General features: G+C 45.5%; 8 non-coding genes and 1 pseudogene across 8 annotated transcripts; all 9 read left to right on the forward strand.

Annotated features, from left to right (window-relative positions):
- Positions 1 to 862: 862 nt before the first annotated feature.
- On the forward strand, positions 863 to 1,047 carry LOC141198804 (U2 spliceosomal RNA). The gene has a single exon (XR_012270587.1). It is a non-coding gene; the product is annotated as a U2 spliceosomal RNA (small nuclear RNA).
- A 2,599-nt stretch (positions 1,048 to 3,646) lies between these two features.
- Positions 3,647 to 3,828, forward strand: LOC141198800 (U2 spliceosomal RNA). Its single transcript, XR_012270583.1, has one exon. It is a non-coding gene; the product is annotated as a U2 spliceosomal RNA (small nuclear RNA).
- A 1,115-nt stretch (positions 3,829 to 4,943) lies between these two features.
- On the forward strand, positions 4,944 to 5,134 carry LOC141198861 (U2 spliceosomal RNA). Its single transcript, XR_012270631.1, has one exon. It is a non-coding gene; the product is annotated as a U2 spliceosomal RNA (small nuclear RNA).
- Positions 5,135 to 11,523: 6,389 nt separating this feature from the next.
- On the forward strand, positions 11,524 to 11,717 carry LOC141198787 (U2 spliceosomal RNA). The gene has a single exon (XR_012270574.1). It is a non-coding gene; the product is annotated as a U2 spliceosomal RNA (small nuclear RNA).
- A 1,112-nt stretch (positions 11,718 to 12,829) lies between these two features.
- LOC141198865 (U2 spliceosomal RNA) lies at positions 12,830 to 13,020 on the forward strand. Its single transcript, XR_012270635.1, has one exon. It is a non-coding gene; the product is annotated as a U2 spliceosomal RNA (small nuclear RNA).
- Positions 13,021 to 14,129: 1,109 nt separating this feature from the next.
- Positions 14,130 to 14,209, forward strand: LOC141198812 (U2 spliceosomal RNA; annotated as a pseudogene).
- A 5,561-nt stretch (positions 14,210 to 19,770) lies between these two features.
- On the forward strand, positions 19,771 to 19,963 carry LOC141198775 (U2 spliceosomal RNA). The gene has a single exon (XR_012270565.1). It is a non-coding gene; the product is annotated as a U2 spliceosomal RNA (small nuclear RNA).
- Positions 19,964 to 21,078: 1,115 nt separating this feature from the next.
- On the forward strand, positions 21,079 to 21,269 carry LOC141198771 (U2 spliceosomal RNA). The gene has a single exon (XR_012270561.1). It is a non-coding gene; the product is annotated as a U2 spliceosomal RNA (small nuclear RNA).
- A 1,115-nt stretch (positions 21,270 to 22,384) lies between these two features.
- LOC141198782 (U2 spliceosomal RNA) lies at positions 22,385 to 22,575 on the forward strand. The gene has a single exon (XR_012270571.1). It is a non-coding gene; the product is annotated as a U2 spliceosomal RNA (small nuclear RNA).
- The last annotated feature ends 3,867 nt before the right edge of the window (positions 22,576 to 26,442 follow it).

Genomic DNA, 26,442 nt, shown 5'->3' on the forward strand with positions numbered 1-26,442 from the left:
TTGAGTGGTTTTGCCAAGTCTGTAGTATCAAAAGGTAAAGTAATGAATGAATTCGGAGTATGGACGGGAAAGTGGAAATTTTTTGTGGAATTTAACATGAACAAGGATAGGAGTTTTTCCTACCCGCCTCAAAGGTTTAAGCTTGGTAAAGTAAGTGGGAATTTATTCTTTAATGGGATGGATTCCTTTTGTTCAATTTGTGAGGTATATGGTCATAAACGTGAAGACTGTACTGCAGAAAAGTGTTGGAAGTGTAAAGCGGAAGGACATGTTTCTAAATCATGTCCAGTAAAAAGGAATAAGTGTAACCTGTGTATGGAAATTGGGCATAGGTTTAAGGAATGCCCAAAGAGAAAGAGTAATAAGGAGAAGATGGAAAGTGCAAAGGCGGAAAAGAAAGAAAAAAAGAAGACGGTAGAGGTTCAGAGGCAAACAGAAGAGGAGGAAGCTGATAAAGAAATGGACAAAGTTAAAAAAGGAATTGCGGAAATGAAGGGAAGTGGTGTGTGTTTTGAAGCTTTTTTTCCAAAGGTAATCGCAAGTGTGAAGGCAAATAAAGAGAGGTTTTTTGAAACCTATAAGGTGGGAAGGACATGGATAGATTATGTGAATACAAACTTTGAATCTTTCTCGCAAGAGAAAGGACTGTTGGAGTATCTAACATATTATGCGTTGAAGGGAGGAATGCAGTAATGTGTTTTGTTTCCTTCCTCTATATATTATGTGTCTGAGAGGAAATACTGGTTGTTGTTTTGTTTTTTTTGTATATGCATTAAATAATGTTTTTTTGTTTTAAAATGACACGATGATGGATTTGGTCCATGACCGTTTTCAGAAGTATGGAATCGAGATGGTACTTGTAATCTGAGTGTTATGAAAAAAAAAAAAAAAAAATCTGTTCTTATCAGTTTAATATCTGATACGTCCCCTATCTGGGGACCATATATTAAATGGATTTTTAGAACAGGGAGATGGAAAAAGAGCTTGCTCTGTCCACTCCACGCATTGACCTGGTATTGCAGTATCTCCAGGACCGGTGCACCCCTTCTTTAATGCAGTTTCTAAAATCAGAAAGAATTGAATTCAATGTTTTTTGTTCATTTTGCTTGTTTGTCGGATTTTGGGATGGACTCTTTGGCTTTGCTTTTCTTCTCCTCATTGGATTTTTCATGTTCAAAGTTGCAGAAGCCAGATTACAAGCTCATTTTGGTTCAACTTCAGCAACTGTGCATTGCATTGCCATGTAATGTGGTGCAATGCTATCTTTCTAGCTCTCCCTTTTTACTTCCTTTTGGATAAACAGACATATTAGGCAAGCATTTTGGAGCTTTCACCTAAATAACTACAGGTGGTGAGATAAGCTGCACAATATAATTGACCTTTCAGTATATTGTTGCACACACACCATCTATTTAGCAAATGCCCTTGTTATCAACAGCAGCCTTTTAAACTCACCTGAGCTAACAGGTATGTGCGCTGGTTACTCTGCTGCGCTTAAAATTTCTTTTTTGGTTTGCTACAATGCCTTTTCTGAAACGTTGTCTCCCTCTGCTGGAACACTGACTTCTTTCATTTAATGCCTGCAGACTATAAAAGAGAACCCAACCCAAAAAGTTTGGTTGATTAGTCTGTGGCATTCTGTTAAACTGTTGCTTATGGCGGTCTCTGTGAGCTTCTCAGCGACATTCAGCCAGCCAGGTATCCTGCCTGCAGTAGATGGAATGTGGCAATGGAACGCTGGCTGCGCGTGTCATAATAGGCTCTGAGCCTTTATATACCTGTGCACAGCAGCAGCCACCTTCAGTCTGCTGCTGGACAGCCAGCAGCAGCAGCAGCAGGAGAGGTATGTAATCAGGAGCCCTCCTGCTAAGGGTAGACAGCTGCTCGTTCCACCCCACCCCCCGCCTTAATTGGTTCTCCTCCCTTCCAACGGTGTTGAGGCGGGTGGGAACAGCAGGGGGTGAAGGTGCTGTGTTTAAAGAGGTGGAGTTATGCAGATCTAAAACGCGTGGATTGCAGCAGCAGCAAGCCGAAAAGTGCAGGCATGTAAGGGATCTAGAGGTTGACAACATGTCTTCTTAACGGGAGTCCAGGAGCTCATCTCCACAAATGGACTTTTCAGGATCCTTGGGTGGCTCCGTAGTTTGAAACCAATTCTGGTTATCGCTTCTCGGCCTTTTGGCTAAGATCAAGTGCAGTGATTTAGCGATTGCTGCCTTGGTTTTGGTTGGAGGTGTCTGGGGTACCTGGCTCGTCGGCCTTGGGGGATCGTCCTTACTTAATTGTGGGGACTTCACCCCCTTGCTGCTATAGGCGTGTCGGCTTAGTCCCCAGACAACGGGAAGCGATCATACTCGCTCCTTCTGTGTGTTGGAGTGGAGATTACGCTCATTCTGTTGGAGAATCATGGCAACAGAGGTGGAGTTGTGGCCGAAGTTGGAGGTTCCAGAACATGCACGTGTGGAGACCGCTTTCCGGATTTTTGTCCGGAGAGACTGTCAGAAGGTTAAGGACTTTCGGTTTATTATGAAGGAGATCATCTTGGGTGTCGCAAAGGTGAAAAAAGAAGACATCGTGGCAGTTATAGATTATCCCCAAAAGGGTGTCTATGACGTGTTTTTTGAGTCTAGGAAGATTTTGGAGAACTATATGGATTCTTTTGATGAATTGAGACATGAGAAGTTTGTTGGAATTCGGTTTCAACGTCACGTATTTAGTAGTGAAAAGATGGTGACAGTGAAGATGTTTTCACCACTGGTTCCAGAAGAGGACATTGTCACGTTTTTGAGTGGTTTTGCCAAGTCTGTAGTATCAAAAGGTAAAGTAATGAATGAATTCGGAGTATGGACGGGAAAGTGGAAATTTTTTGTGGAATTTAACATGAACAAGGATAGGAGTTTTTCCTACCCGCCTCAAAGGTTTAAGCTTGGTAAAGTAAGTGGGAATTTATTCTTTAATGGGATGGATTCCTTTTGTTCAATTTGTGAGGTATATGGTCATAAACGTGAAGACTGTACTGCAGAAAAGTGTTGGAAGTGTAAAGCGGAAGGACATGTTTCTAAATCATGTCCAGTAGAAAGGAATAAGTGTAACCTGTGTATGGAAATTGGGCATAGGTTTAAGGAATGCCCAAAGAGAAAGAGTAATAAGGAGAAGATGGAAAGTGCAAAGGCGGAAAAGAAAGAAAAAAAGAAGACGGTAGAGGTTCAGAGGCAAACAGAAGAGGAGGAAGTTGATAAAGAAATGGACAAAGTTAAAAAAGGAATTGCGGAAATGAAGGGAAGTGGTGTGTGTTTTGAAGCTTTTTTTCCAAAGGTAATCGCAAGTGTGAAGGCAAATAAAGAGAGGTTTTTTGAAACCTATAAGGTGGGAAGGACATGGATAGATTATGTGAATACAAACTTTGAATCTTTCTCGCAAGAGAAAGGACTGTTGGAGTATCTAACATATTATGCGTTGAAGGGAGGAATGCAGTAATGTGTTTTGTTTCCTTCCTCTATATATTATGTGTCTGAGAGGAAATTCTGGTTGTTGTTTTGTTTTTTTTGTATATGCATTAAATAATGTTTTTTTGTTTTAAAATGACACGATGATGGATTTGGTCCATCACCGTTTTCAGAAGTATGGAATCGAGATGGTACTTGTAATCTGAGTGTTAAAAAAAAAAAAAAAAAATCTGTTCTTATCAGTTTAATATCTGATACGTCCCCTATCTGGGGACCATATATTAAATGGATTTTTAGAACAGGGAGATGGAAAAAGAGCTTGCTCTGTCCACTCCACGCATTGACCTGGTATTGCAGTATCTCCAGGACCGGTGCACCCCTTCTTTAATGCAGTTTCTAAAATCAGAAAGAATTGAATTCAATGTTTTTTGTTCATTTTGCTTGTTTGTCGGATTTTGGGATGGACTCTTTGGCTTTGCTTTTCTTCTCCTCATTGGATTTTTCATGTTCAAAGTTGCAGAAGCCAGATTACAAGCTCATTTTGGTTCAACTTCAGCAACTGTGCATTGCATTGCCATGTAATGTGATGCAATGCTATCTTTCTAGCTCTCCCTTTTTACTTCCTTTTGGATAAACAGACATATTAGGCAAGCATTTTGGAGCTTTCACCTAAATAACTACAGGTGGTGAGATAAGCTGCACAATATAATTGACCTTTCAGTATATTGTTGCACACACACCATCTATTTAGCAAATGCCCTTGTTATCAACAGCAGCCTTTTAAACTCACCTGAGCTAACAGGTATGTGCGCTGGTTACTCTGCTGCGCTTAAAATTTCTTTTTTGGTTTGCTACAATGCCTTTTCTGAAACGTTGTCTCCCTCTGCTGGAACACTGACTTCTTTCATTTAATGCCTGCAGACTATAAAAGAGAACCCAACCCAAAAAGTTTGGTTGATTAGTCTGTGGCATTCTGTTAAACTGTTGCTTATGGCGGTCTCTGTGAGCTTCTCAGCGACATTCAGCCAGCCAGGTATCCTGCCTGCAGTAGATGGAATGTGGCAATGGAACGCTGGCTGCGCGTGTCATAATGGGCTCTGAGCCTTTATATACCTGTGCACAGCAGCAGCCACCTTCAGTCTGCTGCTGGACAGCCAGCAGCAGCAGCAGCAGGAGAGGTATGTAATCAGGAGCCCTCCTGCTAAGGGTAGACAGCTGCTCGTTCCACCCCACCCCCCGCCTTAATTGGTTCTCCTCCCTTCCAACGGTGTTGAGGCGGGTGGGAACAGCAGGGGGTGAAGGTGCTGTGTTTAAAGAGGTGGAGTTATGCAGATCTAAAACGCGTGGATTGCAGCAGCAGCAAGCCGAAAAGTGCAGGCATGTAAGGGATCTAGAGGTTGACAACATGTCTTCTTAACGGGAGTCCAGGAGCTCATCTCCACAAATGGACTTTTCAGGATCCTTGGGTGGCTCCGTAGTTTGAAACCAATTCTGGTTATCGCTTCTCGGCCTTTTGGCTAAGATCAAGTGTAGTATCTGTTCTTATCAGTTTAATATCTGATACGTCCCCTATCTGGGGACCATATATTAAATGGATTTTTAGAACAGGGAGATGGAAAAAGAGCTTGCTCTGTCCACTCCACGCATTGACCTGGTATTGCAGTATCTCCAGGACCGGTGCACCCCTTCTTTAATGCAGTTTCTAAAATCAGAAAGAATTGAATTCAATGTTTTTTGTTCATTTTGCTTGTTTGTCGGATTTTGGGATGGACTCTTTGGCTTTGCTTTTCTTCTCCTCATTGGATTTTTCATGTTCAAAGTTGCAGAAGCCAGATTACAAGCTCATTTTGGTTCAACTTCAGCAACTGTGCATTGCATTGCCATGTAATGTGATGCAATGCTATCTTTCTAGCTCTCCCTTTTTACTTCCTTTTGGATAAACAGACATATTAGGCAAGCATTTTGGAGCTTTCACCTAAATATCTACAGGTGGTGAGATAAGCTGCACAATATAATTGACCTTTCAGTATATTGTTGCACACACACCATCTATTTAGCAAATGCCCTTGTTATCAACAGCAGCCTTTTAAACTCACCTGAGCTAACAGGTATGTGCGCTGGTTACTCTGCTGCGCTTAAAATTTCTTTTTTGGTTTGCTACAATGCCTTTTCTGAAACGTTGTCTCCCTCTGCTGGAACACTGACTTCTTTCATTTAATGCCTGCAGACTATAAAAGAGAACCCAACCCAAAAAGTTTGGTTGATTAGTCTGTGGCATTCTGTTAAACTGTTGCTTATGGCGGTCTCTGTGAGCTTCTCAGCGACATTCAGCCAGCCAGGTATCCTGCCTGCAGTAGATGGAATGTGGCAATGGAACGCTGGCTGCGCGTGTCATAATAGGCTCTGAGCCTTTATATACCTGTGCACAGCAGCAGCCACCTTCAGTCTGCTGCTGGACAGCCAGCAGCAGCAGCAGCAGGAGAGGTATGTAATCAGGAGCCCTCCTGCTAAGGGTAGACAGCTGCTCGTTCCACCCCACCCCCCGCCTTAATTGGTTCTCCTCCCTTCCAACGGTGTTGAGGCGGGTGGGAACAGCAGGGGGTGAAGGTGCTGTGTTTAAAGAGGTGGAGTTATGTAGATCTAAAACGCGTGGATTGCAGCAGCAGCAAGCCGAAAAGTGCAGGCATGTAAGGGATCTAGAGGTTGACAACATGTCTTCTTAACGGGAGTCCAGGAGCTCATCTCCACAAATGGACTTTTCAGGATCCTTGGGTGGCTCCGTAGTTTGAAACCAATTCTGGTTATCGCTTCTCGGCCTTTTGGCTACGATCAAGTGCTTTATTGCAGGAGATTGTGGTTGAAGGGCACTCGGGTACCCCTCTCCTTGGCCTGGCAGGATCGTCCACTTTGGTGGACTTAACCTGCTTGCTGCTATTAGGGAGAGGGCTTAGTCCCAGGGTAACGAGTTGCGATCCCCCAGCTTCCAGGTGTTTTTCGCTGCAAGAACACTGGGAGCGCAGATTGCAAGCGGCTGCAATTTGCAACCTTGTTGCGTTTTTCCATGGAGGTTGACCCTAACCTCGTGCCTCTTTATGCGAGGCTAAAAAACTCTATCCGAGTTCACTTCACGGCGGGTGGCTCGGATATGAGGAAATTAGGATATGTAGTCCAGGACGTGCTCACGAACCTTCTTGGCGTACAAAGGAATGAAATTCTCTCCATCCAGGATTATCCCAGAAGAGGTGACTATGACATCACATTCACCGGAGAAGGTATTTTTAGAGATGTACTAGAAAAGTTAAAAAAAGTTGAAAATAGTCCTGTTTTGAAAGGGATACAAATTGTTGAGCACGTCCTGGATGAGGTAAGACTGGTTATTGTAAAAATATTTTCGCCCTTTGTTTCTGCTCCAGAAGTAATGTCATTTCTAGCAATTTATTTTAAAAGTGTTAAATGTATTGGGAAGATATTAAACGAATATAACATATGGACATCTAAGTGGAAATTCCTTGTGAAGTGTACAAGAGATCCAAATACACCAGGTGGTATACGGCTCCCCCCTGCCCGTTTCAAAATTGGGCAAACAAATGGGGATTTCTTCTTTTCTGGGATGCCAGTATATTGCAGAAATTGTGGGCGCTGTGGTCATTCAAAAGAAAACTGTCATGTATCATGTAGAAATTGTGCTAGTGAAGAACATGAGACAAAAGAATGCCCTAAGGAAAAGAAATGCAGTTTTTGCCAGACTCCAGGTCACTTTTATTTTTCTTGCCCTCACAGATTTCGGGAAGATGAGCAAAAGGGGAAGTCCAAGACGTCCGACCAAGGACCAAAAGATCAGACCACCCCTCAGGAGGAGGAACAACAACCTGGAGCCTCTGGAGACAATAAGGGCGTACCAAATAGTGAAGTGTCTCCAGAGTCTATGACAGGTAAAATACCAAATCCCAAAACCTGGCTGCAGGACCTGCGGGAGTCCAAAAGGAGGGCTGAGAAGGAGCAGAAGGGCACTACTGGTAAGGTCAAAAGGGACCGGCAAAAGGCCGACACAGAAGCCCATGCCCAGTCTGGGTCTCCTAGTGCTGAGGACGCTGAGTGGATAAAGGTGGGTCCTAAGAAAAAGAAAAAGGGTGGTTCGGAGGAGGCAGCAGGAGGTGAACAGATGGACACTTCTCCTGAAGGGGACGTGGACGCTGGACCCTCAGGGGTTTCGGTCTCCGCTGCTACAGGTGGGGACCGGGATCTTGCTGCCTCTGAAGAGTCAGAGGCTCTGCCTTGTGCGCAACCTCCTCCTATAGGACGACCTTCTACAGGTCAAACAGGGGCGGCGGAACCCCTCGGGGACCCACCTGATGAGGAACTGCATGGCCAGCCAATGGAGACCCAGCGGGTTCTGCCAGCCAGCCCTCCGAGCTATGCCAGTGTAGCGTCGGGTTTATATAAATGTGGTAATCTTTCCTCCTCCACGGAGACTCTCGTGACGATACTATCAGATGAGGAGGGAGGCGCAAGCCCAGTGGTCTGATCAGGTTCATCGGACAGGTAAATCCGTTGATCTTAGTTACCTAAGTAAAATTTCTACATTTTCTAATGATGGCTGAACTCAAAGGTATTTCCCTCAACGTGAGAGGCATAAAATCTAACACGAGAAGAACTGCTCTTTTTAATTTTTTTACGTGTTTTACTGCATCTGTATTTTTTCTGCAAGAATGTAATATCCCACATGAAATGTCATATCAAAAATATAAAGATGAGTGGAAGTGTGGGCCATCTGTCTGGTCCGGATCGAATGCTGCAGGATCAGCGGGTGTAGCCATACTTTTTAATGGGAACGTTTTAATTGATTTTATTCAGGAAATTTTACCAGGTCGTATTTTATTAGTGAAAGCTTTTATTGATGGTATTAGATGGCAGTTTTTAAATTTTTATGGATCCCCAGAGAAAAATGAAAGAGCCGAAATGCTTGATCTTTTACCATTATTTATTAATAACTCTGAACCTTTTATCTTAGCAGGGGATTTTAATTGTGTTTTAAAAGGTGAAAACCGGCGCTCCAGCTCTGTAAGCAGGAACTACGATAAAACCTCAGGTATGCTACATGATATAGTCAAAGATGCTAAATTGATAGACATATATAAAGAGTGTCATAGTGACAGCCCAGAGGACGCCGGTTTCACTTGGAGCAATGCTAATTGTAGCTCTAGGATTGATTTTATTTTTGGTTCAGATAAAACAATACCTGCCAAATGTGAAGTTTTAACTAATATATTTTCAGACCATAAACTTTTATCCTTTACCATAAAAGTAAATGACAACAAAAAATGTGGTAAGAAAAGCTGGAAAATGAACGTATCCCTTTTAACCGACCCGCAGATTTTATCAGATTTTATTGAGTTTTATAGGAAATGTAGAAAAGGGAAAAAAACAAATGAGACTATGAGTGTATGGTGGGATAGAATGAAAGTAAAAATAAAAGACTTTTTTATTAAAAAGAGTATATGTAGAGCCAAAGAAAAATATGAAGAATATAGAATTTTAAATACCCGCCTACAAACATTATTTAAGCTCAGAGACAATGGGATAGATGTACAAGTTGATATTTCAAACTTAAAAGAAGAGATTTCAAAATGGCTAGAACAAAAAGGAAAAGAGATAATTATTCGTTCTAGAGTACAACATAAAGAAGAAAATGAAAAGTGTTCCAGATATTTTTTTAGGAAAAATAAAAAAGAAAAAGTGATAATTGACCATATAGATGGTGAGAATAATATAAAAAATATGCTGGGTAAAGTTGAGGGTTTTTTTTCTAATCTTTTTAATGGAAAAAATATAGATAATAAATTAATGGATGATTCGCTGCAAGGACTAACAGCTGTTTTAGATCCCGCATCCCAAGAGTTTTTATCCCAAGTTTTAACGGAACAAGAAGTGTTAAAAACTATTAAAAGTTTTAAAACTGGAAAGGTCCCTGGTCCTGATGGCATCCCAATAGAATTTTATGTATGTTTTTATGATATTTTAAAAGATGATTTGTTTTATTTGTTTACTGAGGTTTTTAATAATAAGGTTTTATTAAATTCCTGGAAGAAAGGTGAAGTCTCCCTCCTATACAAAAAAGGCGATAAATCAAAATTAGAAAACTGGAGACCAATAACACTTTTAAATTGTGACTATAAAATAATGGCTAAAATTTGTGCAAATCGTCTAAAAGAAGTCATCAGCAAAGTTATTCATTCTAATCAAGTGTGTGGGGTGCCGGGGCGCAGTATATGGGACAATCTGAATTTAGTGAAAGACTGTATTGAGGATGTGAAAGACAGAAAGGGGAAAATGGCGATTTTATCTATTGATTTTGAAAAAGCATTTGACCGTGTCTCACACTTTTATCTTTTTAAAGTTTTAGAGAAAATGGGCATACCAGAAGGGTTTTTACTATCGCTTAAAGCATTTTACAAGGATTGTACAAGTAAGATTTTAGTGAATGGTTTTAAGACACAAGAGGTATTTTTACGGTCAGGGGTGAAACAGGGATGCCCTCTGTCCCCCCTACTGTTTATCTGTGCACTGGAACCAATGTTATGTGCAATACGCCAAAATAAACAGATATGCGGTGTCCCTCTGCCTGGAAGCGGTGGTTTGGAGGCCAAGGTTGTAGGCTACATGGATGACGTGGCGGTCTTGTATACAGATGCACCATCACTTACGGCCACTCTTCATCAAGTGCAATCCTTTTGTCTAGCTTCTGGTTTTAAAATCAATTTTAATAAGTGTAACATTTTAAGTGTTGGGGGGATGATTTTACGTGATGTACCAATTAATGTCTCCGAATCCATTTCCATTTTAGGTATATCATTCACTGAAAATAATGATGGTTATAATAGTTGGGAAACAGTTACACAGAAAGTAAATACGAAAATATGTATGTGGAACATGAGGAGACTTACAATGGAGGGTAAAGTATTGGTTTTAAAGATGGTGATTTTACCTCTTTTATTGTATCTTAGCATGGTTTTCCCCCCGCCTGTTAATGTTTTAAAAAAGATAACCAAAACCTGTTTTACCTTGTTTTGGAACTCAAAAATGGAAAAGCTGAAAAGAGAAATCGTGATGAAATCAAAAGTAAAAGGTGGTAAAGATTTTCCAGATTTTAATAGGTTTCTTTTAATCCATCTGTTCGTTTACTGTTTTAATGCCCTTTTTAAGAATCACTATTGGTCCTTTTTTATGCGTTTTAATACAGGATTTTTTATGAGAAAGTTTGGATGGTATGAAGTTAATATATCTGTGCCCCATGCTTTTAATTTGTCGACGCATTATGAGATTTTAAGGAAAATAGTGTCCGATTTTAATTTAGGGACTAAGAAAATAGAGAATTAAGAAATAGTAAGAAACTAATTAAAGAAATACGTAAAAGTGAGGAAATATGTAATGTTGACAGATATGATGATGACAAATCTATGTCTATCTGGAAAATGATTAACGTTTTTTATCTTTTTAATGAACAGAGAGATCTGGCTTGGAGTTGCATGCACCGCTGTCTTCCTTGCCGGGCATTCCAATACAGAAGAGGATTTGTGAGGTCTGCCATCTGCCCAAGAGCCGGATGCCAAGACGAGGAAACGGTGGAACATCTATTATGGACATGTAATTTTGCAAAGGATTTCTGGAGAAGACTGCTCCCCCTACTGGAAAGGGTGGCAGACCTCAAGGACTTTACATATAAAACTGTGCTATACGGACTTATGGAATGCCCCACAATGGACCAGTACACAATGGCTTGGAAGACAGTGAACTGCGCCAAGTCATCTCTCTGGAAAGCGCGCAACATTGCTATTTTTAAACAAGATGTTTTATCAGTGAATGATGTTTTAAGTTTATGTTTATGTGAAATGTATACTTATTATTTAATTGACAAAAAGAAGAATATACATATTTCCAAAAAATGGCTTGTTGACCAATGGAACCTAATTATTTAAAATCTTTGTATTTTTTTGTTTTGTAAATTTCATTTGTCTTTTAACGTTTGGTATTTGTGTAATTATGCTTGTAATTTGTTAAAGTTTTAATAAACGGTTTTATCCCTCTGCAGGGGATAGCCAAATTAAAAAAAAAAAAAAATCTGTTCTTATCAGTTTAATATCTGATACGTCCCCTATCTGGGGACCATATATTAAATGGATTTTTAGAACAGGGAGATGGAAAAAGAGCTTGCTCTGTCCACTCCACGCATTGACCTGGTATTGCAGTATCTCCAGGACCGGTGCACCCCTTCTTTAATGCAGTTTCTAAAATCAGAAAGAATTGAATTCAATGTTTTTTGTTCATTTTGCTTGTTTGTCGGATTTTGGGATGGACTCTTTGGCTTTGCTTTTCTTCTCCTCATTGGATTTTTCATGTTCAAAGTTGCAGAAGCCAGATTACAAGCTCATTTTGGTTCAACTTCAGCAACTGTGCATTGCATTGCCATGTAATGTGATGCAATGCTATCTTTCTAGCTCTCCCTTTTTACTTCCTTTTGGATAAACAGACATATTAGGCAAGCATTTTGGAGCTTTCACCTAAATAACTACAGGTGGTGAGATAAGCTGCACAATATAATTGACCTTTCAGTATATTGTTGCACACACACCATCTATTTAGCAAATGCCCTTGTTATCAACAGCAGCCTTTTAAACTCACCTGAGCTAACAGGTATGTGCGCTGGTTACTCTGCTGCGCTTAAAATTTCTTTTTTGGTTTGCTACAATGCCTTTTCTGAAACGTTGTCTCCCTCTGCTGGAACACTGACTTCTTTCATTTAATGCCTGCAGACTATAAAAGAGAACCCAACCCAAAAAGTTTGGTTGATTAGTCTGTGGCATTCTGTTAAACTGTTGCTTATGGCGGTCTCTGTGAGCTTCTCAGCGACATTCAGCCAGCCAGGTATCCTGCCTGCAGTAGATGGAATGTGGCAATGGAACGCTGGCTGCGCGTGTCATAATAGGCTCTGAGCCTTTATATACCTGTGCACAGCAGCAGCCACCTTCAGTCTGCTGCTGGACAGCCAGCAGCAGCAGCAGGAGAGGTATGTAATCAGGAGCCCTCCTGCTAAGGGTAGACAGCTGCTCGTTCCACCCCACCCCCCGCCTTAATTGGTTCTCCTCCCTTCCAACGGTGTTGAGGCGGGTGGGAACAGCAGGGGGTGAAGGTGCTGTGTTTAAAGAGGTGGAGTTATGCAGATCTAAAACGCGTGGATTGCAGCAGCAGCAAGCCGAAAAGTGCAGGCATGTAAGGGATCTAGAGGTTGACAACATGTCTTCTTAATGGGAGTCCAGGAGCTCATCTCCACAAATGGACTTTTCAGGATCCTTGGGTGGCTCCGTAGTTTGAAACCAATTCTGGTTACCGCTTCTCGGCCTTTTGGCTAAGATCAAGTGTAGTATCTGTTCTTATCAGTTTAATATCTGATACGTCCCCTATCTGGGGACCATATATTAAATGGATTTTTAGAACAGGGAGATGGAAAAAGAGCTTGCTCTGTCCACTCCACGCATTGACCTGGTATTGCAGTATCTCCAGGACCGGTGCACCCCTTCTTTAATGCAGTTTCTAAAATCAGAAAGAATTGAATTCAATGTTTTTTGTTCATTTTGCTTGTTTGTCGGATTTTGGGATGGACTCTTTGGCTTTGCTTTTCTTCTCCTCATTGGATTTTTCATGTTCAAAGTTGCAGAAGCCAGATTACAAGCTCATTTTGGTTCAACTTCAGCAACTGTGCATTGCATTGCCATGTAATGTGATGCAATGCTATCTTTCTAGCTCTCCCTTTTTACTTCCTTTTGGATAAACAGACATATTAGGCAAGCATTTTGGAGCTTTCACCTAAATAACTACAGGTGGTGAGATAAGCTGCACAATATAATTGACCTTTCAGTATATTGTTGCACACACACCATCTATTTAGCAAATGCCCTTGTTATCAACAGCAGCCTTTTAAACTCACCTGAGCTAACAGGTATGTGCGCTGGTTACTCTGCTGCGCTTAAAATTTCTTTTTTGGTTTGCTACAATGCCTTTTCTGAAACGTTGTCTCCCTCTGCTGGAACACTGACTTCTTTCATTTAATGCCTGCAGACTATAAAAGAGAACCCAACCCAAAAAGTTTGGTTGATTAGTCTGTGGCATTCTGTTAAACTGTTGCTTATGGCGGTCTCTGTGAGCTTCTCAGCGACATTCAGCCAGCCAGGTATCCTGCCTGCAGTAGATGGAATGTGGCAATGGAACGCTGGCTGCGCGTGTCATAATAGGCTCTGAGCCTTTATATACCTGTGCACAGCAGCAGCCACCTTCAGTCTGCTGCTGGACAGCCAGCAGCAGCAGCAGGAGAGGTATGTAATCAGGAGCCCTCCTGCTAAGGGTAGACAGCTGCTCGTTCCACCCCACCCCCCGCCTTAATTGGTTCTCCTCCCTTCCAACGGTGTTGAGGCGGGTGGGAACAGCAGGGGGTGAAGGTGCTGTGTTTAAAGAGGTGGAGTTATGCAGATCTAAAACGCGTGGATTGCAGCAGCAGCAAGCCGAAAAGTGCAGGCATGTAAGGGATCTAGAGGTTGACATGTCTTCTTAACGGGAGTCCAGGAGCTCATCTCCACAAATGGACTTTTCAGGATCCTTGGGTGGCTCCGTAGTTTGAAACCAATTCTGGTTATCGCTTCTCGGCCTTTTGGCTAAGATCAAGTGTAGTATCTGTTCTTTTAAGAACACAAGAGCTACGATCTACACTTGATGAGAGCGATCGAACTCGGAAGGAGAAGAGCTTCGGAGCCCAGCTGACATCAGAGAACGAAGGCGGATATCGGTGGGAGGAAGAAGCTCTAAAGAATCCAGAAGAAGACGAAGACTCGGAGAAGAATCGGGCTGTCCTGTGGAATCTTCGAGGAAGAAAATCATCGAGACAAAGACCTTTCGGGGAATTTGTCCAGAACACGACGGGAGAAGAATCTGCATAGCTCCACCCATTCCGGGAAGAGTTCCAGATCCAGCTCCAAGAAGTAACTGCAGGAGGAAAGCCATGGCAAGCACTGCGAGGAAGGCCGAAAAGAAGAGCCTGGAGCTGGGGACAGCCAGGAGGGCCCAGCCAGGAGCCGATTCTGACCCCAAGGACTCTGCCTCCACGACTGGCCAGCAGAAGGGACCCCAGAAGCCCCGCCACGAAGCTCCAGCCCTGGAGCCATGGATGCGGCAGACGGTGGCCCTGAAGCTGAAGGAAGTGGATGGGAGGGGCCGGACATGTCCTCGGACGTGTTCTGCCAGAAGATGCTGCTGGATCGAGGCTTCTCCAGGTCGGACACCCTCAGCATCCAGACCTTCTTGACGGGGATCTTCTTCGTCACCTTCGCCACTGTGAACACCTGCAGGAGGTTCTGGGAAATGGTAAGCGCAAAAGGACCGGATAATTCTTTCTCTGCCTTTACAGGTAGCTGCCCTATCCAGAGGGATGAAAGGAGGATCACGGTCTCCATGCGCAACCCGCACACCCCAGGCCAAGACATCTGTACCTTCCTGAGACGCTTCTGTTTGGTTGTGAAGGAACCCTCTCACATCCTGAATGGACTCGGCTTCTGGACAGGTAAGTGGTCGGTGACCGTTAGACTTCACAGGGACCTGGCGTACTCAGACGGACTTCGGCACCTGCCCCCGACATTCTCCCTGGGCAACTCCTACGGCCTCATCTATTACCCGGACATGCCGTGGAACTGCAGGAGATGCGGCAAGAACGGCCACGAGATGAAGGACTGCAAGGAGGATGCCTGCAGGATTTGTCGAGTGACGGGACACAGCTCGAAGGACTGCCCGAAGAAGACGTCCTGCAACCTGTGTGGGCTGGCGGCTCATCTGTACAAGGATTGCCCCAGGCGTGAGAGATCCTGGGCATTGGTGGTTGCGACGACCCCAGCTACGGAGGACAAGGCCCCGACGACCAGGCCTGTGAAGGTCAAGGACGCGACGACCAAGGCCCCAGCGGCCAAGGCCGAGACGACCAAGGCCAAAGCGGTCAAGGAGTCGGTGGCCAAAGCCCCAGCGACGGTCCCAGCAGCTCCGAAGCAGAAGAAAAAGTCAAAGGAGGGTAAGAGTTCTGTCACCCCTCTCTCGATCCCTCCCCCTGCCACCCCCGTCCAATCCCCCCCCACCCCGGCCACCCCTGCTGAGGATTCCACTTCCTCTTCCTCCTTCCCCTACTCCTCAGCAGGTGTCCTTTCCCCTGCCCCGGCAGCCACTCTCCCTCCCCAGACCATGGTAGCGGTGGAATTAACCTTTCCTCCACCCGCCGCTATCTATTCCGAGGAGGATTTTCCCCTTCTTGTCTCCCCAGTTTCAACCCGGGGAAAGAGGAAGGTGGAGGACAGCCCTGCTACTGAATCCTCCAAAAAGAAGATTCTGGATTTCGGAGGCGAAAAGGAGGATACCCTCCCTGAGCCAGAAGAGATGGAGCACATGGTTGAGACCCTGGTGGCCGAGCCAGAAGAGGAGGAACTGGTGGTCGCCGAGATTGAGGCCGCGCTGCTTGACCAGATGGAGGAAGAGGGCCTGCTGGTGATCCCGTCACCAGCAGTCAACACCGACGAGGGACCACCCGACCGGAGTGGTAACTAAGGTGTATTGCCTGCGCTAACTTTTTCTTTTTTCCCTACATGATGGCTAATATTAACTTATTTTCCATTAATGTCAGGAGCATCAAGGACAAGTTCAGACGTCAGACTATTTATGCCTTCCTTACTTCCCAGTTGTGTGATGTTTATATGTTGCAGGAATGTTCCCTTCCCTCCTCTAGGTCCTTCAAACATCTGGCCAGGGAGTGGTCCCACGGTCCATCCTACTGGTCCGGTGGGGGTGACTGCAAGTCTGCGGGGGTCGCAATTCTGATCAGGGGGGGCGCATTCACGCTTGAGTCCGTCCAGGAGCTCATCTGCGGCAGGGCTCTTGTTGTAGATGGCAACTGGGCGGGAGAACCTGTCAGGTTCATCAACGTGTATGCGTCCCCAATGAAGAATGAGCGTTTGGAGCTTTTCCAGACCCTGCGGCTTCAGCTTGCCACCACCAGGACCTTAGTGATGGCCGGGGATTTCAACTGCCCCATCGAGGAGGACGGTCGTAGTTCTGGCACATCTGCCAAGTTGGACATCACGTCCAAGCTGCTCATCGAGATGGTAACCGAGGCCTCTCTTCAGGACGTGGTGGGCTCCATGGGGAGAGGCTCCACGAACTATTCGTGGAGCCGACCCGATGGCTCACTCCGCTCCAGGATTGACTTTGTGTTCACCTCTCGGGCAGTCAGGCAGAGTAGGCACTCGATGGTCTCCTGCTTCTTCTCCGACCACAGAGCCATTCACTTACAAGGTGTCCTCGGCGACGGTTTTCCGTCCGGCCCCGGCTCCTGGAAGCTGAATTGTGCTCTGCTGGCTCAGGATGAAGTCGTGGAGGAGCTGAGAGCAGCCTACGCAATGTGGCAGTCCTACAAGGGTAGCTTCCAAACAGTCTCTGATTGGTGGGAATATGTTAAACTTGAGTTTCGCTGTTTCTTTCAGGCCAAGGGTCGACAACAGGCGTGTGAGAAGAGGAGGGACTTCAGAGGGCTGCAGCGCGAGCTGCGGTCGCTGCAGGACCTTCTTCACTGCGGCTGGGACGTGAGGGAGGAGCTGGAGGAGACCAAGAAGAGCCTGAAAAGGCACTTTGAGGAGGAGTCCAAGCGAATCATCTTCCGTTCCAAAGTGGAGAATCTGGAGAAGGGTGAGAAATGTAACTCATTCTTTTTCAGGAAACTTCATGCCGGTCACACGCCCCTGAACGAGCTGCGAGACGAGAGCGGAAACATGCGACGTGGGAAGGAGGACGTGATGAGGGTCGTCAGCGACTTCTACAGCGAACTCTACTCCCACAAGGCTACCGACCCCGACGCTGCTGATAAGTTCCTGTCAGGTATCACTAACCATCTTGATCCTGCAGGCACGGCAGCCTTGGACAAACCTCTGATGGTGGGCGAATTGCTCTCTGCCGCTAAATCCTTTAGGACCGGCAGGACCCCGGGCAGTGATGGTCTTCCAGCGGAGCTCTATGTAGCGCTGGGAGACCTCATCTGTCCGGACCTGTTGGACCTGTACGAGGAGATGGTGGTGGAGGGTAGAATGCCTCCATCTTTGAGGGAAGGAATGGTCACGATCCTGTACAAGCGGAAGGGAGAGAGGTGCGACCTGAGGAATTGGCGTCCCATCACTCTGCTCAACGTGGACTACAAGATCCTGGCCAAGACGATGGCGACACGACTTAAGACGGTCATCGGACGGATCATCCACCCGGACCAGACCTGCGGCATCCCTGGACGTCGCATCGCAGACAGCCTCGCTCTCGTGCGGGACACGGTCGAGTACATCAAGGTCCGCCGCACACACGCGGCCCTGGTCTCCTTGGATCAGGAGAAGGCCTTCGACCGGGTTTCCCACGAGTTCATGGGCCGAGCTCTGCACCGGTTAGGTTTGGGTAACATGTTTTGTTCGTATGTCCGTCTGATGTATTTTGATATCCACAGCTCGGTGTTGGTGAACGGCTGGAAGACTGACCCCTTCCCTGTCCTCTCTGGGGTCAGACAAGGCTGCCCTCTATCACCTCTTCTTTTTGTTTGTGTTATAGAACTCTTCGCAGAGGCTATCCGGCAGAATGGAGAGATCAGAGGGATCACCGCACCGGGTCCGGGACGACACGAGGTCAAGTGCTCGCTCTACATGGACGACGTCACCGTCTTCTGCGCTGATCGTGGTTCAGTCGACGCCCTCGTCCAGACGTGTGAGAGGTTCGGCCGGGCTTCAGGGGCCAAAGTCAACTGCAGGAAGTCGGAAGCCATGCTCTTCGGGGATTGGCAGCCGGCCTCCTCCGCCCCCTTCCCCTTCAACATTCAACCGGATTTCCTCAAGGTGCTGGGAGTCTGGTTCGGGAAGGAAGGAGCGGCCCTCAAGTCCTGGCAAGAACGCTTGGCCAAGGTGAAGCAACGGATCGGACTCTGGAGCCTCAGACACCTCACTTGTGAGGGTAAGGCACTCGTCCTGCGTAATGAGGTCCTGCCCGTCTTGCAGTACACGGCGCAGGCCTGGCCCCCACACGTCACTGTGTGCAGGGCCATTACCAGGACAGTGTTTCACTTTGTCTGGGGATCCAAGATGGACAGAGTCAGGCGGGCCGTCATGTACAAGGAGCCTCGCAAGGGTGGGAAGGGCGTTCCAGATATCCCCACCCTCCTGCGATCCTCTTTTGTGTGTGATTGTGTCCGCCGGACTTTGCAAGTCAAGAATGGCTCCGCGGGCAGGTCCATGTCTCGCTTCTTCCTGCTTCCTCTTTGGAGGCGACTCGGCTGGGACAAGTGGGACAGCTCCTTCCCCTACAACTGGACGACGCCATGGTTCTACGGAGACGTCGTTCGATTTGTGGGGGAGCATCAACTGGAGGGACTCAAGCCCGACTTGTGGAAGCCCAAAACTATCCACAAGCTAATCAGAGCCAAGGATGACGTGGAGAACATCACAGGACTTCACCAGGACACGCTGGAGACTGTGTGGACAAATGTGTCGTCTGACAGGCTGACCAACGGGCACAAGGACTTGTCGTGGATGGCGATTCAGGGCGGACTGCCCGTCCGGTCATTCATGCATGCCCGGAACCTGTGCAAGACCCGGTACTGCCCAAGGTGCCCCTTCGTGGAGGAAACATCTTTGCACACTTTTTGGGACTGCGGATTTGCACAGCGCCTATTGACTGCACTTGAGGACGACCTGAGGAACTCTGTCCCCAGGGCGAGCCTATCGCACCATTCTGTGCTTTACAGACTCTTCCCTGGGGTTCATACCGTCGGAGCCATCCAGGAGGCTTGGCGCCTTATGAACTGCTTCAAGGATGCCGTTTGGGTCGCCAGGAACCGGCTCATCTTGAGGAGGGAGAGGATGTCCATCCAGGACTGCCGCAGGCTGATCCACAGCCTGCTCAGAGACTATTCCATCATGGACGGTCCGGAGGACGAGGACGAGGACTAAACCCCTCCTCCCCCTCTCCCCTTATGTGTCTTGTCTTTCAATAAAGCTTCGGGCCTGTGATTTTCCCCTCCCCATCCCCTTTTTCCCAATCCCCATCCCTTATCACGGTTCGTCGTACTGTATTGATTGACATGCTTTTTCTTTCAGATTGAGTGTTTTGTGTAGCATAGGGGTGTGATGTGTCTAGTTAGTGCGTCGTATCCTCATGCTATGTAAATATGATGTAGAATTCTGTGTGTACTGGGCTGCGGCACTGTACACTGTCTGTTAACTTATTTTTTGTGCTAATAAAAGATATATTCAATCAAAAAATCTGTTCTTATCAGTTTAATATCTGATACGTCCCCTATCTGGGGACCATATATTAAATGGATTTTTAGAACAGGGAGATGGAAAAAGAGCTTGCTCTGTCCACTCCACGCATTGACCTGGTATTGCAGTATCTCCAGGACCGGTGCACCCCTTCTTTAATGCAGTTTCTAAAATCAGAAAGAATTGAATTCAATGTTTTTTGTTCATTTTGCTTGTTTGTCGGATTTTGGGATGGACTCTTTGGCTTTGCTTTTCTTCTCCTCATTGGATTTTTCATGTTCAAAGTTGCAGAAGCCAGATTACAAGCTCATTTTGGTTCAACTTCAGCAACTGTGCATTGCATTGCCATGTAATGTGATGCAATGCTATCTTTCTAGCTCTCCCTTTTTACTTCCTTTTGGATAAACAGACATATTAGGCAAGCATTTTGGAGCTTTCACCTAAATAACTACAGGTGGTGAGATAAGCTGCACAATATAATTGACCTTTCAGTATATTGTTGCACACACACCATCTATTTAGCAAATGCCCTTGTTATCAACAGCAGCCTTTTAAACTCACCTGAGCTAACAGGTATGTGCGCTGGTTACTCTGCTGCGCTTAAAATTTCTTTTTTGGTTTGCTACAATGCCTTTTCTGAAACGTTGTCTCCCTCTGCTGGAACACTGACTTCTTTCATTTAATGCCTGCAGACTATAAAAGAGAACCCAACCCAAAAAGTTTGGTTGATTAGTCTGTGGCATTCTGTTAAACTGTTGCTTATGGCGGTCTCTGTGAGCTTCTCAGCGACATTCAGCCAGCCAGGTATCCTGCCTGCAGTAGATGGAATGTGGCAATGGAACGCTGGCTGCGCGTGTCATAATAGGCTCTGAGCCTTTATATACCTGTGCACAGCAGCAGCCACCTTCAGTCTGCTGCTGGACAGCCAGCAGCAGCAGCAGCAGGAGAGGTATGTAATCAGGAGCCCTCCTGCTAAGGGTAGACAGCTGCTCGTTCCACCCAACCCCCCGCCTTAATTGGTTCTCCTCCCTTCCAACGGTGTTGAGGCGGGTGGGAACAGCAGGGGGTGAAGGTGCTGTGTTTAAAGAGGTGGAGTTATGCAGATCTAAAACGCGTGGATTGCAGCAGCAGCAAGCCGAAAAGTGCAGGCATGTAAGGGATCTAGAGGTTGACAACATGTCCTCTTAACGGGAGTCCAGGAGCTCATCTCCACAAATGGACTTTTCAGGATCCTTGGGTGGCTCCGTAGTTTGAAACCAATTCTGGTTATCGCTTCTCGGCCTTTTGGCTAAGATCAAGTGTAGTATCTGTTCTTATCAGTTTAATATCTGATACGTCCCCTATCTGGGGACCATATATTAAATGGATTTTTAGAACAGGGAGATGGAAAAAGAGCTTGCTCTGTCCACTCCACGCATTGACCTGGTATTGCAGTATCTCCAGGACCGGTGCACCCCTTCTTTAATGCAGTTTCTAAAATCAGAAAGAATTGAATTCAATGTTTTTTGTTCATTTTGCTTGTTTGTCGGATTTTGGGATGGACTCTTTGGCTTTGCTTTTCTTCTCCTCATTGGATTTTTCATGTTCAAAGTTGCAGAAGCCAGATTACAAGCTCATTTTGGTTCAACTTCAGCAACTGTGCATTGCATTGCCATGTAATGTGATGCAATGCTATCTTTCTAGCTCTCCCTTTTTACTTCCTTTTGGATAAACAGACATATTAGGCAAGCATTTTGGAGCTTTCACCTAAATAACTACAGGTGGTGAGATAAGCTGCACAATATAATTGACCTTTCAGTATATTGTTGCACACACACCATCTATTTAGCAAATGCCCTTGTTATCAACAGCAGCCTTTTAAACTCACCTGAGCTAACAGGTATGTGCGCTGGTTACTCTGCTGCGCTTAAAATTTCTTTTTTGGTTTGCTACAATGCCTTTTCTGAAACGTTGTCTCCCTCTGCTGGAACACTGACTTCTTTCATTTAATGCCTGCAGACTATAAAAGAGAACCCAACCCAAAAAGTTTGGTTGATTAGTCTGTGGCATTCTGTTAAACTGTTGCTTATGGCGGTCTCTGTGAGCTTCTCAGCGACATTCAGCCAGCCAGGTATCCTGCCTGCAGTAGATGGAATGTGGCAATGGAACGCTGGCTGCGCGTGTCATAATAAGCTCTGAGCCTTTATATACCTGTGCACAGCAGCAGCCACCTTCAGTCTGCTGCTGGACAGCCAGCAGCAGCAGCAGCAGGAGAGGTATGTAATCAGGAGCCCTCCTGCTAAGGGTAGACAGCTGCTCGTTCCACCCCACCCCCCGCCTTAATTGGTTCTCCTCCCTTCCAACGGTGTTGAGGCGGGTGGGAACAGCAGGGGGTGAAGGTGCTGTGTTTAAAGAGGTGGAGTTATGCAGATCTAAAACGCGTGGATTGCAGCAGCAGCAAGCCGAAAAGTGCAGGCATGTAAGGGATCTAGAGGTTGACAACATGTCTTCTTAACGGGAGTCCAGGAGCTCATCTCCACAAATGGACTTTTCAGGATCCTTGGGTGGCTCCGTAGTTTGAAACCAATTCTGGTTATCGCTTCTCGGCCTTTTGGCTAAGATCAAGTGTAGTATCTGTTCTTATCAGTTTAATATCTGATACGTCCCCTATCTGGGGACCATATATTAAATGGATTTTTAGAACAGGGAGATGGAAAAAGAGCTTGCTCTGTCCACTCCACGCATTGACCTGGTATTGCAGTATCTCCAGGACCGGTGCACCCCTTCTTTAATGCAGTTTCTAAAATCAGAAAGAATTGAATTCAATGTTTTTTGTTCATTTTGCTTGTTTGTCGGATTTTGGGATGGACTCTTTGGCTTTGCTTTTCTTCTCCTCATTGGATTTTTCATGTTCAAAGTTGCAGAAGCCAGATTACAAGCTCATTTTGGTTCAACTTCAGCAACTGTGCATTGCATTGCCATGTAATGTGATGCAATGCTATCTTTCTAGCTCTCCCTTTTTACTTCCTTTTGGATAAACAGACATATTAGGCAAGCATTTTGGAGCTTTCACCTAAATAACTACAGGTGGTGAGATAAGCTGCACAATATAATTGACCTTTCAGTATATTGTTGCACACACACCATCTATTTAGCAAATGCCCTTGTTATCAACAGCAGCCTTCTAAACTCACCTGAGCTAACAGGTATGTGCGCTGGTTACTCTGCTGCGCTTAAAATTTCTTTTTTGGTTTGCTACAATGCCTTTTCTGAAATGTTGTCTCCCTCTGCTGGAACACTGACTTCTTTCATTTAATGCCTGCAGACTATAAAAGAGAACCCAACCCAAAAAGTTTGGTTGATTAGTCTGTGGCATTCTGTTAAACTGTTGCTTATGGCGGTCTCTGTGAGCTTCTCAGCGACATTCAGCCAGCCAGGTATCCTGCCTGCAGTAGATGGAATGTGGCAATGGAACGCTGGCTGCGCGTGTCATAATAGGCTCTGAGCCTTTATATACCTGTGCACAGCAGCAGCCACCTTCAGTCTGCTGCTGGACAGCCAGCAGCAGCAGCAGCAGGAGAGGTATGTAATCAGGAGCCCTCCTGCTAAGGGTAGACAGCTGCTCGTTCCACCCCACCCCCCGCCTTAATTGGTTCTCCTCCCTTCCAACGGTGTTGAGGCGGGTGGGAACAGCAGGGGGTGAAGGTGCTGTGTTTAAAGAGGTGGAGTTATGCAGATCTAAAATGCGTGGATTGCAGCAGCAGCAAGCCGAAAAGTGCAGGCATGTAAGGGATCTAGAGGTTGACAACATGTCTTCTTAACGGGAGTCCAGGAGCTCATCTCCACAAATGGACTTTTCAGGATCCTTGGGTGGCTCCGTAGTTTGAAACCAATTCTGGTTATCGCTTCTCGGCCTTTTGGCTAAGACCAAGTGTCTTGTCTGGGGTCCTTGAGTGTTTTCCCTTGGCCTTCCGGCATCGCCATCTTGATGGCTTAAGCCGGTTGCTGCTTTAGGGGGAGAACGAGGAGGAACGAGAGAGTGATCATAATGGGCGTGAAGATACGCTATGCTGGGACCGATGACAATCGGGTTCGCAATGCATTCCGCATTGAAGTTGATGCTGCTGTCAGAGAGCGTTTCAATCTGTCGTATATGGTGCACGAGGTGATCTTCAAAATCCTGGAAGTGACAAGAGAAAACATCGTCTGCCTGCAGGAATCCCGGAAAGAAGGACGGTATGTCTTGGTGCTACAATCTATGGCGGCTTGCCGGAACCTGTATAAGAAGTTGAGGGAGCAGGAGAAGAATCCAACCTTGCATGGTTTGACTTTTACAGTCTTGTACTCCAAAGGTGATGTTCCCCTAGTCATATTTATGTATAATCCCTTTGTGCACGAACATGACATTGCGACTTTTCTTAAGAGGCATTGTGACTTTGTGAGCAACAGTCACAAAATCATGAACGAGGAGAACTTATGGACTGGCAAATACAGATATTTTGTCAGATTTGGGGAAAGTTCTTCGGAGCCTGGAGGTGTTCATTACCCTCCCCAAAGTTTCTCTATCGGGAGAGATAGGGGTATTCTCTTCTTTCCTGAGGCCCCAGTTTTTTGCAGGAAATGTAAGAAGTACGGACACTTACAAGAGGTTTGTACTGCTGTGCCTGTTTGCTCCAAGTGCAACCAAAGTGGGCATGTTGCTAAGGACTGTACCAATCCAATTGTTTGCAATGCTTGTGGTATGGAGGGGCATGCCTTTAAGGATTGTACTCGTCGTGCGAACGAGGGCAAGGCAAGGGCATACTCTGAGGTGGTCTCGAACTCTCCGAGGCCTAAGAGTGTGGCACCTGAGGCCGCAGTTTCTTCCAGGGTGAAGGTAGTGGAACAGCGTGTGGAGACTGCTCCAGTGAGGGCGTCTGCTGACCTACTGGTGGAGCCCGGGAGAGTGGAAGAGGTTCTGGCAGCTGAGATGGACATTTCTTCCTATCAGGGGGGTTTCATTGACTCCTTTTGTGAAGAACGTGAGGGAGCCTTGGAAATCCCAGGGGACCCGGCTCTCAGTTGGAGCAGTGAAAGTATGGATGAAGAGGGAGCTGGAGGTCAAGGAGACTTCACTGAGACTGGGGTGAGGTCTTCTGAGGAACCGGACCGCGCTAAGAATAAAAGGGCCCAGTTGTCTGAACCATCAAGTAGCCAATGCGTGGCAAGTCCGGTGAGTGAGCGGGATTACCCAGTGGTTTCTCTTTCTCCTGCGTCAACGGCTTACCTGGAGGAGAATTTGGAGTCCACTATCTTTCAGCTAAGTGGGAGTTCGCCGGATGACAAAGGATAAGGAAGGCATGTTTTTTTGCTGAGACTGGTGTTTCTGGTTTTTGAGCCAAAGAATGGTCTCTAAACCAAATTGGGACATTGCGTCCCTTAATGTAAGACTTTTAAAGTCTAGAGTTAGAAGATCTGTGATTCTGGACTTCTTACATAACCATTCTTTTGATATTATGTGTCTACAGGAGTGTGGTATAGAAGAACCCCTGGAAGACGCTGATTGGCCATATGGCCAGCATATCTGGTCTGGCTCTAGTGGGAATAAAAATGATGGAGTTGGGATAGTATTAAATAATAGAAATTTTGTTTTTGAATATTATAAGGTAATAGAGGTGGGTCGTTGCATCTCTGCAGTTGTGTGTGGGAGGGGGTGGAAAGTTAAAATTATAAATATTTATGGTCCTACAAAAAAAGAAGACAGGTTAAGTTTATTAGATAAATTATGTTTAGAATTACCTGGTAGGATCCCTGTGATAGTAACAGGTGATTTTAACTGTGTAACTGAGGGGAAAGTTGATGCCTCAGGAAAAAAATTGGCAAACATTATTTCTGATTTTTTCTTTTTTGATGCTGCTGAGGTTTATTTGGGGAAGCCACCACCACCAACCTATAAAGCTGACAGGGGTGGGATAACATCTAGGATTGATAGGATGTTTTTTTCTAAAAATATAATATGTGATGGTTTTTCTCAATTTTCAGTTCCTTTTTCGGACCATGTGTGCCTGAAAGGTGGTTTTAGAGGGGATTTAAGGCGGGTGCATGGGAGAGGTGTGTGGAAATTGAATGTGAGTTTGCTTGAGGATGAGAGAATTGTGAATGATTTTAAGAAAAAATATAGTTGGTGTAAATCTCAAAAGAGTAAGTTTGAAAGTGTGTTGGTGTGGTGGGATTGGATGAAGTATGAAGTGCAAAAGTTTTTTCGTCGATGGGGCTATAAAAAGGCTGCCATGGTTAGGAGTCAATATAAAGATTTAATGATGAGGGTGGAATGGCTAGAGAAAATGAGGATGTGTGGTGTGGATGTGGATGATTTGTTAAGAAGTGCGAGAGAGGATTTGAAGAGGACTTTGGAGAGGAAGGGAAGGGAAATAATTTTTAGGTCAAAGGTGGTCCATCTTGATAAAGATGAAAAGTGTTCAAGATATTTCTTTAAAAAAATAAATGGTAAGAAGGAGGGTATGGAGGAGATTTTTGATGTGGATGGTGTTTGTGTGAGTGGGGAGGATGTAATGAAGGAAGTGGTCACGTTTTATGCTGAGTTGTTTGGCAGGAAGTGGGTGGATGAGAGTTTGAAAGAAGAAGTGCTTAAGACTTTGGATTGTAAGGTGGAT

This window comes from Phyllobates terribilis, unplaced genomic scaffold (genome assembly GCF_046119375.1).
Source record: "Phyllobates terribilis strain yellow unplaced genomic scaffold, ASM4611937v1 Scaffold_106__1_contigs__length_5700502, whole genome shotgun sequence".
NCBI classification, from domain to species: Eukaryota; Metazoa; Chordata; class Amphibia; order Anura; family Dendrobatidae; genus Phyllobates; species Phyllobates terribilis.